General features: G+C 35.5%; 1 protein-coding gene and 1 pseudogene across 2 annotated transcripts in view; both read right to left on the minus strand.

Annotated features, from left to right (window-relative positions):
- The window catches only part of DENND5B (DENN domain containing 5B), a 269,467-nt gene that overhangs the window by 55,980 nt on the left and 198,538 nt on the right, over positions 1-14,949 (minus strand). The gene's annotated exons all lie outside the window — the stretch shown is intronic.
- On the minus strand, positions 787-9,123 carry LOC143691646 (protein FAM91A1 pseudogene; annotated as a pseudogene).

Raw genomic sequence — 14,949 nt, forward strand, 5'->3', positions numbered from 1 at the left:
ATTCTGTAAGACAGACTTTTTTTTTTTTTTTTACCTTTTTTTTTATTAATTAATGGAAAAAAGAAAAAAAGAAATTAACCCAACATTTAGAAATCATACCATTCTACATATGCAATCAGTAATTCTTAACATCATCACATAGATGCATGATCATCGTTTCTTAGTACATTTGCATTGGTTTAGAAGAACTAGCAACACAACAGAAAAAGATATAGAATGTTAATATAGAGAAAAAAAAATAAAAGTAATAGTAATAGTAAAAACAACAACAAAAAAATAACCAGACAGACAAAAACAAACAACAAACAAAACAACAACAACAACAAAAAAACCCTATAGCTCAGATGCAGCTTCATTCAGTGTTTTAACATGATTACTTTACAATTAGGTATTATTGTGTTGTCCATTTTAGAGTTTTTGTATCTAGTCCTGCTGCACAGTCTGTATCCCTTCAGCTCCAATTACCCATTATCTTACCCTGTTTCTAACTCCTGCTGGTCTCTGTTACCAATGACATATTCCAAGTTTATTCTCAAATATCGGTTCACATCAGTGGGACCATACAGTATTTGTCTTTTTGTTTTTGGCTAGACTCACTCAGCATAATGTTCTCTAGGTTCATCCATGTTATTACATGCTTCATAAGTTTATCCTGTCTTAAAGCTGCATAATATTCCATCGTATGTATATACCACAGTTTGTTTAGCCACTCATCTGTTGATGGACATTTTGGCTGTTTCCATCTCTTTGCAATTGTAAATAATGCTGCTATAAACATTGGTGTGCAAATGTCCGTTTGTGTCTTTGCCCTTAAGTCCTTTGAGTAGATACCTAGCAATGGTATTGCTGGGTCGTATGGCAATTCTATATTCAGCTTTTTGAGGAAACGCCAAACTGCCTTCCACAGTGGTTGCACCATTTGACATTCCCACCAACAGTGGATAAGTGTGCCTCTTTCTCCGCATCCTCTCCAGCACTTGTCATTTTCTGTTTTGTTGATAATGGCCATTCTGGTGGGTGTGAGATGATATCTCATTGTGGTTTTGATTTGCATTTCTCTAATGGCCAGGGACATTGAGCATCTCTTCATGTGCCTTTTGGCCATTTGTATTTCCTCTTCTGAGAGGTGTCTGTTCAAGTCTTTTTCCCATTTTGTAATTGGGTTGGCTGTTTTTTTGTTGTTGAGTTGAACAATCTCTCTATAAATTCTGGATACTAGACCTTTATCTGATATGTCATTTCCAAATATTGTGTAAGACAGACTTTTTACGTTGAAGGAATAATATCACTACATATGGTCCTGAGGGGAGAAAGCTGGTATCCATATGACACTCTTAAACTCTGGTTCTTACTGGCAGTGGTAGGGCACTTGACGAACCCAAGCTGACACATACCAGCATGAGCCTCTGATTCTTAACCCTACTGACATTTCACAAATGATGACACAGTCGACTGAAAGCAACAAGGGGAAAATGCTAAGTCATTAATCATTTCATTTTAAATAGTATTGACATGGTATCCCTGTGAGTGCAGTGCCAGGAATAATACCAAGTTGAATCAAAGTGTATTAACTGAAAATGAATCTAGATGAGGTTTAATAAATATTTATGGTGTATAATATTTCCCCTAAATATCCTTCCTACTCTCAAACATTAAAATCTACTGAAATTAGTTTTATCTTTGGACTCAAACAGTATCCTGAGACATGGTAGGTAAAGAATGGCAAAATGGAAAATAACTATAATTTGAAAACAGTAAGTAACAGAAACCAACATTCTCCCCCAAACAAACATCAAATCATCTGATTAAATATTTTTAAAGAAAATATCAAAGAAATCAGATAACCATCTTTTAAAAAATAGACAAAGTTGCAATTCTTCAGATCCACTTAAGAGGTGAAATTGTACCATGTTAACTTTAATGTCCTTTTTCATGTTTGTTCTTTTCTTCATTTCTAAAGGATACTTCCAATGGTTTAAGATACATTAAAGGTGGGGGTGGGGTGGGGGGAGAGAAGGCAGTGTGAAGTCAAATGAAATCACTTCAAACATTTGCCAAAAAAATTGGATAAAAATTCTTTAATTTTTTTGAGAAATAAAGTCTATAGTTTAAATTTACCTTTTCACTGAACTGAACCAACATATTTTGTTGAAATGAAACAAAGCCAAATTCATAAAGCAAACTGAAGTCATCAGCATTTCACATTTTGCTAACAGCTCTAAAAGTGGAGAGTTGCTCTCCTTAAGAATATGAGAGGTCGTCAGCTGGGAATCAGACGATTAATCCTTTCTTCTTCACATGAGAAATCAGAGTTTTATCATATGTTTTTTCAGTACTTTCCCTAAAATTCATGATCATTGTTAGGTTTTATTGTTTCTTCCATTATCACTCAAAGGAGGTATAGCAGTAAATCACTTCCATATTTAAGCTTTAAGTCTACCAATAACTGGGTTCACTGCCAACAACTATAAATATTCAATTCTTTATTAGTATACAAGTCATTCCAGTAGACTTAGGTTAGTACATGAATAACTACAACTAATTCAAATAAAGCAAATGAAAATGTTAGAGAGTCCTGATCAAGTGAAGCAGTATACAGCTTATATTTGAAAACCTGTAAAACTTACACACATACCTAATAGCACTAAGAGTAATATCAATTATTGAAAAAATAAGTGAGTGAATCACAGCCATAGAAATTATTTCATAAAATTATTAGTATGAATTTTTCCTTTATAGACAAATATTTATAATATACGCTTGTTTTTGTTTTTTTTTTTTTACCTCATATAACACTAAGCAGAAAACTAAACATTACTGCAGTTACTCCAAACACAGTACATTCTGTGCCCCAGGTAACCTGGCCCAAAATATTAAATTCTATAGATAGGCCAGGGTATTGAATATATGAACATATTAAAAGTTTTAAGAGAGGCAGATATTTCCACAAATGTATGTTAAATACACCAATATCAGTTCTATAAATCACAAGCAAAGTATCAGCAAAAATGGTTAGGTTATAACATTCCCAAATTTCCTAACACTTTAAACATTTCCAATTTATATTGTTTGATCAGTTAGTTTGGTTAGAATTTTAAACTAGTAAATGATTACCCTCCAGAGGATCTAATTTATAACATTGTGCAAATTCCCTAAGGAAGGTAACTTGAAAAATCTAAAATGCCATTCCAATTATTCTAATTAACATGAGATATTAAAAGAATCAGTTACTAAAGAAATACTCTAATATTATTCAATTTTTTCTTTATCATTTTTCTCTAAAACTATACACATAAATTTAAGATCCAAAATGCTTAAGAGTATGTCTTTGAAATAGGCTTATCACTAGAGTGCTTTTTGTATCAGAAGACATACCTTAAATGCTTCTGATAAGTAATTCTAACTTCAGATCACAATCCTTGGTTTGAAAATATGAAGCTCAATTTCAAAACATTTTACTGGTGCAGCTACTAAACAAAAAATAAAATCAGGGTGGAAACGTGTAGCAGCCGCAGCTATTAGAGTGGCAAAAAGATTCTATTTTTCCATAGAGACTCTGTGGCAATATAAAGCCAGAGTGAGTGACAACCAAAGTCCAGATAAAAAGATTGTTTAAAAATAGAATGTTCTCCAAAGCTCCTTGTGAGATGTCAATGAATCATTATAGTCTGAGTTAAGATCTTATAAATTTAAGGTTAAGTTAAGTAAGACAATGTTAGTTTACATACCTTCAACAGTCAGTGTTCAACTGATATCCATAATTTACAGAGATCCAAAGCTATGCTTACTACTCCATCATATCACCTCTCTCAATACCGGATATTCATTGTTTTACAGTTTTACTACTGTCAAGTAACAAGAAGCCTTTTCAGAGGAAGAGTTCAATCTTTTCTCATGATCCCTTGAAGTGCAGGTAAAAAAATATAAAATTAAACCAGACAGCTTTTCATGAAGATGGTGCCAAAAGTGAAGAAGAAAGTCCCTGCCCCTCTTAAAACCGAAGGCAAAGCAAAGGCTTTGAAAGCCGAGAAGGCAGTACTGAAAGGCATCCACAGCTACAGAAAAAAAAGATCCGCACTTCATCCATATTCTGCTGGCCCAAGATCCCGCGTTTCAAAAGACAAGCCAAATACCTTCGGAAGAGCGGCCCCTGGAGAAACAAGTTTGCCCACTATGCCATCATCAAGTCCCCCTGACGAATCAGTCGGCCATGAATAAGACTGAAGCCAACAACACACTTGTGTTCACTGTGGACATCAAAGCCAACAAGAATCAGATCAAACAGGCTGTGAAGGTTTATGACACTGACGTGGGGAAGCTCAACACTCTGATGAAGAGAAGAAGGCATATGTTCGACTGGCTCCTAACTACGACGCTTTGGATGTTGCTAACAAAATTGAGATCATCTGAACTGAGTCCAGCTGGCAAATTCAAAATATAAGTTTTTTGACCATAAAAAAAATTAAACAAAATATATTTTTGGTAAACTAACATAAATTACCAATGAAATAGTCATAGTGACAGCTTATAAACTAAGTCATCACAAAGTCTATAAAGTATATCCTCAGCATGTAAAAGAAATACAGATTATCTCAAGGTAAAAAAATACCGTGCTGGCTGCTAAAAAGCTCTTTGTTGCCTTAGGATGTAAAAATAATGCACAAAATCTTAGAAAACATTAATATGTTTCCCAAACTTTTAACATCATTTAAGCATGAATTGCACTGATGCAGCAGGATGCTTTTTCAGCGGCTTGGTTAAAGCTAAGAAATTAAAAAAAGGCAGAACATGTGAAAAATAAATGGGATAACCAAATTAATGCAAATGGAGATTAGCAATAAGAAGTGGGGAAGGTGACTATCCACTCCATTCTGATAATAATTCTGCTATATTTAAATATTAAGTTCTTTGCAGAAATGGAACTTTCATATTGGTATAAGATGATTTGTGAAAGCACACTGGAAAAAGTGGCCTCTGTGTGAACATCCAATGTTGAAGCCCCTTCCTGAAATGAGTGAACAAAGTTAATGACTTGTAGAGAGTTCTCTATTGGACTGTAAGGTTTTCAAGGCTGTCTCTTCTTCAAAAGCCATGTGTAGCAATTTTCTCACAAACTTTCCAGTTTAATTCAGAACTAAAATAGTGGAATTCCAAAGCACGATTCAAGAGGAACTCAATCTCCTTCTGTTGTGGCAACAGAGATTTACTTTGTTATGGAATCTGTAGCTGCTTCCTCAATGACTATATCAAATGACTCTGTGCTCTCATTTAAATCTGAGCCAGAAGCCAAATTGGGGTCCCTTGTTTCATCGAAAGCATCATTGAGTTTTCTGTTTGCAAGCTGACTAGAAGCATTCAACACGGTGACATATCAACAGAAAGGCTACAAGTCTACATTGTTCCTTAATATTTGCAATGTTTTATGAACACCCATATTGACATGAGTAGAAACTCAATGTAATTCTGTTTCATCAAATACATATGTTACATGGACAGTTTCTCCTATCTCATAGAAACCATATCTCTGAATTAAAACTGCAGAGTGTTTTAAAACATCATTCAACATTGTGGGCAAATCTGCAATAGGAACTACCCAAGGATCATGACCGCAAGATGTTTTTGGTAACCAATAATAACCTTGGAATATATCGGGAAGTTCCTGATATCTTGTATCTTTGTAAAAGTAAGAGAGATGGTGGGCCTTGTCCAGATATATGGTAAATTTACAGTTTAAACCAGACAGAAATGAATTCTGGATAGTAGGTCTAATATGTGGAGGGATGAAGCTGCTGATGGGCTGGATTTCACTGGTAAGAGAAGACACGGAAACAAGCAATATGCCATTTTTATCTAGACTTCTGAAAGTTGCACAGTCCAAACCAAGAAGGCTTTCATAACATGAGATCCAGAGAAAAACCTAACTGAGTTGGTCTGGCTTTGAAGTTTGCACAACTAGGTCTTTATTATGACTCAAAAACAATATTTGTTTTTCAGAATAAGTACATGATCAAATATGTCCATGCTTCTCTTTCATCAGTGTTCTGAACCTTTCCTAGTTCTATAAGAAAGCTGTTCAGAGAATCATATGACAATTTGTCAACTTCAAACATCAAGACCGCCTGACTTTTCAAGTTTGGTGAAAGATTTCCCATCATTAAAAGGGCAGTGAGAATTGAGTAAAAAAGGAATGTAATACACTTTGTATATCCTGCAGACAGGCTCAACTGCTTATCCGGGCTGTGTCAGCTGGATCTTCTTTATTATTCCTTTCGTTATCAGTTGCTGATAAAGCTTCTTGGCACAGGACTCCTACTTTCATCACCATTCCATGATAGGAACATCTTTTGTAGATCTAAAATATTCTTTAATCTGTTACAAATGGAACATTCTTCCATGATGAATGAAGTTGATTCAAATTTATTACTTGTCCCTTCTTATGGACAAAGCCCAATCGGCAATACACTAAAACAGCGCTCTTAACCAGTGTTAAGTCTCTCAAGGATATTCGCAAGCTCTGCAACATTAATATGCTCATCTATTGAAACAAATATTATATAGAATACCATTTCAAAATAATCACTTTGTACTTGATTCATCACAAAACCTTCAAGAGGAGGAATGATTATACAACTATTATCAGATACTGTACTTCCAGATAGATAAATCCTTTTGATACGTAAACTACCTACTACATTGTAATCTAGTGATCCAGAGAGTTGAAGACTTGAATCTATGATCTTATCATAGTGCATTTCCCTGGCAAAGTACATATCATTATGTTTTCTTCTGTGATTATCTAGTCTATACTACCCACCATGCCTCTAGGTGACTCCTAAGACTCAGAGTTTGTTGCTCTTTGCCTAGTTCCTCCAGGTGAGCAGTTTAGTCCTTGATTTCTACTTTCTTCTTTTTTAAACAGGTATTCAGGGCAATAAATTTCCCTTGCAGGACAGCCTTTGTCATATCCCATACATTCTTAAATGTTGCATTCTTTTTTTCATTTGTCTCCAGAGGTTTACTGATTTTCTAGCAATTTCTTCTTTGACTCACTGATTGTTTAAGAGGTTTTTGTTTAATCTCCATATATTTGTGAAAATTCTGGTTCTTGGTGATTACTGACTTCCAGTTTCATTCCACTGTGATCAGAGCAACTGCTTTGAATAATATCAGTATTTTAAAAGTTATAAAGACCTGTTTTGTGCCCCAGTATATGATCTATCCTGGAGAACATTCTATGAGCACTAGAGAAGAATGTATATCGTGGTGTTTTTGGGATATAATTATCTATATGTTTGTTAGTTCTAATTCATTTATCAAGTTGTTTTAGTTCTCTATTTCCTTGTTGATCCTCTGTCTGCTTGATTTATCTATAGAGAAGAGTGGTGTATTGAAATTTCCCACTATTATTATTGAAATGTCTATTGCTCCCTTTGGTTTTGCCAATGCTTGTCTCATGTACTTGGGAATTCCTTGACTGGGACTATAAACATTTACGATTGTTACTTCCTCTTGATGAATTGTCCCTTTTATTAATATATAATGTTCTTCCTTGTCTTTACATTTAAAGTTCTTCCTTGTCTTTACATTTACTTTACATTTAAAGTCTATTTTGTCTGATATTAGTATTAGTATAGCTACTCCTGCTTCTTTTAGTTACAGCTGGCATGGAGTATCTTTTTCCATCTTTACACTTTCAATCTATTTGTATTGTCTGGTTCTAAGTAAGTGTCTTCTAAGCAGCATATGGATGGATCATATTTTTTAATCTGTATTTTTTTAATTGGTGAGTTTAGTCCATTAACATTCTAAGTTATTACTGTTAAGGCATCTTACAGATTTTTTAAATCTACCATCTTATCCTCTGGTTTTTATTTGTCGTATCTATATATTCTTTTTACCTCTTTCTCTTTAAATCCTTTAAGTTCCCCTTTCTGATACTCTTCAATTCTGTGCCCTCCTCCAGACATCCCTAACCTGTCCTTTTTTTTTCAGCTGACAGAACTCCCTTTAGTATTTCTTGTAGGGGCTGGTCTTTTGTTGACAAGTTCTCTCAGCCTTCGTCTGTCTGGGAAAGTTTTAATCTCTCCCTCATTTTTAAAGGAGAACTTGGCTAGACAAATAATTCTCAGCCGGATGTTTTTCACTTTCAGGATCTTAAATATATCATACCATAGCCTTCTCACCTCTATGCTGTCTGTTGTTTAGTCTGAACTCAATCTTATATTGTTCCTCTTGTACGTGGTGAGTTGCTTTTCTCTTGCCTCTTTCAGGACTTTCTACTTCTCTTTAATATTTGACAGCTTGATTAGTATGTGCCTTGCAGTAGGACTATTTGGATTTATTCTGTGTGGGGTTTGTTAGGCTTCTTTGATTTGCATATTAATGTCTCTCATAAGGGTTGAGAGGTTTCCCCATTATCTCCTCAACTAATCCATCTAGCCCTTTACTTTTTGATTATCTTTCTGGGGCATCGATGATTCTTACATTTGTGTGCTTCATGTTGCCCATTATTTCCCTGAGATCCAATTAAAAATTTTCCATCTCTTTGGTCATTTGTTCTTTTGTGCATTCAAATTCAATTATCCTGTTTTCTAGTTTGCTTATTCTTTCTTCTGCCTCTTCAAATATGCTGTTGTGTAACTAATACATTTTTAATTTGGTCTATAGTATCCTTCATCTCTGCGATATCTGCTATTTTTCTATTTATTATTTCAAATTCTTCCTTATGCTCTTCTAGTGTCTTCATGAGCTCCTTTATTAGCCAACCCATTAAATTTATTTAGGAGAGTTGTAATAACATCTTTGATTAGTTGTTCCAAAGTCCTTGTCTCTTCAGGTGTGTTAATTTTGGTCATTTGGCTGGGCCATATCTGCCTGCATCTTCATATGCTTTGTGGTTTTCTGTTGGCTTTGAGGCATTTATCTTTTTCTTTTTAAATATGAATGATCATCTATTTTCAACACCCTGCAATATTGACATTCCTTTGTTCTTTCTCATACAGAAACATTTTTTAATTTGTATATTTAGTAGCTATCATTGTACACTCTAGGCATTCCTAGATTATACCATCTCAGTCTATACCATCTATCTTTCCTTCTAGTTTCATAAGTGCCCCTAGCCTTCCTCCTCTATCATTCTCAAATGATACATTCAGCTTCATTCAGTGTTCTTACATTATTGTGCTACCATCACGTAGTATCGTGCTAACCATTTCTGAATTTTTACAATGAGTCCTGTTGCACAATCTGTTTCCCTTCCGCTCCAATTACCCAATATCTACCCTATTTCTATCTCCTGATAACCTCTGTCCTTAACTGAAATTCTCCAAGTTCATTCATTAATATTAGTTCATATCAGTGAGACCATACAGTATTTGTCCTTTTGTTTCTGGCTACTCTCACTCAACATAACGTCCTCAAGGTCCATGCACGTTGTTACATGCTTCATGACTTTATTCTGTCTTACAGCTGCATAATATTCTATCGTATTTATATACCACAGCTTGTTTAGCCACTTGTCTGTTGACAGACATTTGGGCTGTTTCCATCTCTTGAAAATTGTAAGTAATGTTGCTTAAACATTGGTGTGCAAATGACATTTGTGTTCTTGTCCTCATGTCCTCTGAATAGATACCTGGCAATGGTATTGCTGGGCCATATGGCAATTCTATACTTAGCTTCCTGAGGAACCACCAAACTGCCTTCCACAGTGGTTGTACCATTTGCCATTCCCACCAACAGTGTTATCGATAAGTGTGTCTTTCTCCACATCCTCTCCAGCACTTGTCATTTTCTATTTATTGTTAATGGCCATTCTGGCGGATGTGACATGATATCTCATTGTGGTCTTGATTTGCATTTCCCTAATAGCCAGAGAAGTTGAGCATCTTTTCATATGCCTTTTAGCCATTCACATTTCCTCTTCTGAGAAGTGTGTGTTCATGTCTTTTGCACATTTTGTAACTGGGTTGTCTTTTTGTTGTTGAGATGAACAATCTCTTTATATATTCTGGATACTAGACTCTTATCTGATATGTTGTATTCAAATATTGTCTCTCAATGTGTAAGCTGCCTTTTTACTTTCTTGACAAAATTCTTTGATGCACAAAAGTTTTTAATTTTGAGGAATTCTCATTTATTAATTCCTTTCTTCAATGCTCATCCTTTGGGTGTATGATCTAGAAAAATCACCTCCTCTTACAAGTTTTATAAGACATTTTCCTACATTTTCTTCTAAAAGTTTAATGGTCTTCGATCTAATGTTTAGGTCTTTGATCCATTTTGAGTTAATTTTTGTATAGGGTGTGAGATATGGATCCTCTTTCATTCTTTTGCATGTGGATATCCAGTTCTCCAAGCATCGTTTGTTGAAGAGACTGTTCTGTTTCCAGGTGAATTGGCTTGACTGCCTTATCAAAGATCAAATGTCTATAGATGAGAGGATCTATATCTGAACATTCTATTTTATTCCATTGGTTAGTATATCTATCTTTAGGCTAGTAACTATGCTGTTTTGACCACAGTAGCTTTGTAATATGCTTTAAAGTCAGGTAGTGTGAGACGTCTGACTTCATTTTTCTTTCTCAGGATATTTTAAGCTATTCAGGGCACCCTGCCTTTCCAGATGATTTTGATTATTGGTTTTTCTATTTCTGCCAAGTAAGTTTTTGGGATTTTAATTGATATTGCATTGAAATTATAAATAAATTTAGGGAGAATTGTCATCTAAACTATATTTAGTCTTTCAATCCATGAACACGGTATGCCCTTCCATTTATTTAGGTCTTCTGTGATTTCTTTTAGCAATTTCTTGCAGTATTGTTTGTATAGGTCTTTTGTATCCTTAGTTAAATTTATTTCTAAATATTTTCTTCTTTTGGTTGCAATTGTAAATGGAATTTTTCTTCTTGATTTCCCCCTCAGATTGCACATTATTAGTGTATAGAAACAGTACAGATTTTTGAGTATCGATCTTGTAACCTGCCACTTTACTGTACTCATTTATTAGCTCTAGCAGTTCTGCTGTGGATTTTTCAGTGTTTTCAACATATAGTATCATATCATCTGCAAATAGTGGATGTTCTATTTTGATGCCTTGTATTTCTTTTTCTAGTCAACTGCTTTGGCTAGAACTTCCAACACAATGTTGAATAACAATGGTGACAGTGGACATCCTTGCCTTGTTCCAAATCTTAGAGGAAAGCTTTCAGCTTTTTCCCCATTGAGGATGATATTAGCTGTGGGTTTTTCATATATTCCCTTCATCATGTTGAGGAAGTTCCCTTCTATTCCTATCCTTTGAAGTGTTTCCAACAGGAAAGGAGGTTGAATTTTGTCAAATGCCTTTTTGGCATCAATCAAGATGTTATGTGGTTTTTCTGCTTTGATTTGTTGATATGGTGTATTACATTAATCGACCTTCTTATGTTGAACCATCCTTGCATACCTGGGATGACTCCTACTTGGTCATGATGTATAATTCTTTTAATGTGCTGCTGGATTCGATTTGCAAGAAATTTGTTGAGGATTTTTGCATCTATATTCATTAGAGAGATTGGACTGTAATTTTCTTTTCTTGCAGTAACTTTGTCTGGCTTTGGTATGAGGGTGATGTTGGCTTCATAGAATGAGTTAGGAAGCCTTCTCTCCTCTTCAATTCTTTTGAAGAGTTTGAGCAGGGTTGGTACTAATTCTTTCTGGAACGTTTGGTAGAATTCACATGTGAAGCCATCTGGTCCTGGACTTTTCTTTTTTGGGAGCTTCTTAATAACTGATTCAATTTCTTTACTTGTGATTTGTTTACTGACATTGTCTATTTCTTCTCAAGTCAGTGTTGGTTGTTCATGCCTTTCTAGGAAGTTGTCTACTTCATCTAGTTGTCTAGTTTATTAGCATAAAGTTGTTCATAGCATCCTGTCATTACTTCCTTTATTTCTGCGGGTCAGTGGTTGTCTCTTCTTCCATTTCTGATTTTATTTGCATCCTCTCTCTTTTTGTCAACCTTGCTAAGGGCCCATCAATTTTATTGATATTCCCATAGAACCAGCTTCTGGTCTTGCTGATTTTTCTCAACTGTTTTCATGTTCTCAGTTTCATTTACTTCTGCTCTAATCTTTGTTGTTTCTTTCCTTTTGCTTGCTTTGGGGTTAGTTTGCTGGTCTTTCTTTAGGTCTTCCGAGTGAACAGTTAGTTCTTCGATTTTTGCTTTCTTCTTTTTTTGAGATAGGCATTTAGGCAATAAATTTCCTTCTTAGCATTGCCTTTACTGCATCCCATAAATTTTGATATGTTGTTTTATTTTCATTTACCTTGAGAAATTTACTGATTTCTTTTGTAATTTCTTCCTTGACCCACTGATTGTTTAAGAGTGTGCTGCTGAGTCTCGATATATTTGTGAATTTTCTGGCCCTCTGCCTGTTATTGATTTCCAACTTCATTCCTTTAGGATTTGAGAAAGTGTTTTGTATGATTTCAATCTTAAAATTTATTGAGACTTCTTTTGTGACCCAGCATGTGTTCTATCCTTGAGAATGATCCATGAGTACTTGATAAAAAGGTGTATCCTGCCGTTGTGGGGCATAAGGTTCTATAAATGTTAAGTCTAGCACATTTATTGTATCATTCAAATTCTCTGTTTCCTTATTGATCCTCTGTCTAGATATTCTGGCCACTGATGAGAGCAGGGAATCGAAGTCTCCAATTATTATGGTAGATGTGTCTATTTCTCTTTTCAGTGTTTGCCTCATGTATTTTGGAGCACTCTGGCTTGGTGCAAAAATGCTTATGATTGTCATGTGTTCAATTGTTACTTTTATTAATACATAGTGTCTTTCTTTGTCTCCTTTAACTGTCTTACATTTGAAGTCTAATTTGTTGGATAATAGTATAGCTAATCCTGCTCTTTTCTGATTGTTTGCATGAAATATCTTTTCCCAACCTTTCACTTTTAACCTATGTTTGTCCTTGGGTCTAAAATGTATCTCCTGTAGACAGCATATAGATGGGTCCTGCTTTTTAATTCCTTCTGCCAATCTATGTCTTTTGATTGGGGAGTTTAAGTCATTAACATTTAGTGTTATTACTGTAAGGGTAGTACTTTCTTTACCATTTTGCCTTTTGGATTTTATATGTCAGATCTAATTTTTCTTCTTTTTACCTTTACTGATAGTCTTCATTTCTACACTCTTCTCCACAACTCTCTTCTGCTGTCTTTTCCTATTTGTCTCTAGTGCTCCCTTTAGTATTTCTTGCAGAGCTGGTTTCTTGGTCAAAATGTCTCAGTGACTTTTGTCTGAAAATGTTTTAACTTCTCCCTCATTTCTGAAGGACAATTTTGCTGGATATAGAATTCTTGGTTGGCAGTTTTTCTCTTTTAGTAATTTAAATACATCATCCCACCGTCTTCTTGCCTCCTATGCTTTCTGATAAGAAATCTATGCATTGTCTTATTGGCTGCCATTGTATGTGATGGATTGCTTTTCTCTTGCTGCTTTCAAAATTCTTTCTCTTTGACATCTGACATTCTGATTAGTAAGTGTCTTGGAGTATGTCTATTTGGACTATTCTGCTTGGGGTATGCTGCACTTCTTGGATCTGCAATTTTAAATCATAAGAGTTGGGAAATTTTCAGTGATAATATTCTCCATTAGTTTTCCTCCTCCTTTTCTCTTCTCTTCTCCTCTGGGATACCTACAACACGTATATTCATGTGCTTCATGTTGTCATTCAAGTCCCTGAGCCCCTGCTCATATTTTTCCATTTTTTCCCTGTATGTTCTTCTGCTTGTCGGACTTCAGATGTCCCATCCTCCAGTTCACTAATCCTATCTTCTGCCTCTGGAAATCTAACATTGTAGGTTGCCATTGTTTTTTTCATCTCTTCTACTGTGCCTTTCATTCCCATAAGCTCTGTGATTTGTTTTCTAGATTTTGATTTCTTCTTTTTGTTCATCCCTTGCCTTCTTTATAGCCTCCCTCAATTCACTGATTTGACTTTTTTTTTTTTTAAATGGGCAGGCACCGGGAATCAAACCCGGGTCCTCTGGCATGGCAGGCAAGCATTCGTGCCTGCTGAGCCACCGTGGCCTGCCCTCATTGATTTGATTTTTGATGAGATTTTCCATGTCTGTTCGAACATCCTGAATTAACTGTTTCAATTCCAGTATCTCATTTGAATTGTTGGTTTGGTCCTTAGACTGGCCCATATCTTCAATTTTCCTAGTATGATTCATTATTTTTGCTGGTGTCTAGGCATTTAATTTCCTTAATTAGTTTATTCTGGAGATTATTTTCACTTTTACCTAGGATTTTCTTGCTGGATGTCTTTGTCTTTTGTTTTTGACATTCAGTTCCGCTTATTCTAGACCTCTAGCTTAGGCTTTGTTTAACAGATCTTATTTTCTTGTTTCTTGCCCTGCCTGTATGGTGCCTTTTCTTTTTTTCCCTAGAGGGTCTACTTAGGTATTACAGAACCCAGTCAGATTTTCCCAGACCAGAGTGGCCTCCTCTCAGGAGGAAAGAGTCACCTGCATCAGTTTTCTCTGAGCATGAGACCTAACAGGTTGAGAGACTTTCCTATGAAGCCTCTAGACTCTGTGTTTTTCCTATCTTGCCTAGTATATGGTGCTTTTCTGCCTGAGGGTACCATCAGCATAAAGTGATGTGGTACCTTTAACTTCAGCAGACTCTCCCTGCTGGGGGTGTGGTTGAGACAGAGGAGAGTCTACAGGGTGGCTGTAGATGCTTCAATTTTCCAGTCCCTGGGGTCTGAATTCCTTGAGAGAGGGATTCCATCTGATATGCGCCCCACCCCCTCTTGGGGAAGGCACAGCCTCCAGGGAATTACCTTCTTTCATCTGACAAGCCTCTTGTCTCTCAGACAAGCTTAATACTGTACTTGCTTGGGCAGCTGGAACCTGAGAAGACTTGCAGTTATTAAAAAAAAAATTCT

The sequence above is a fragment of the Tamandua tetradactyla genome, chromosome 7, assembly GCF_023851605.1.
Source record: "Tamandua tetradactyla isolate mTamTet1 chromosome 7, mTamTet1.pri, whole genome shotgun sequence".
In the NCBI taxonomy this organism is placed as follows: Eukaryota; Metazoa; Chordata; class Mammalia; order Pilosa; family Myrmecophagidae; genus Tamandua; species Tamandua tetradactyla.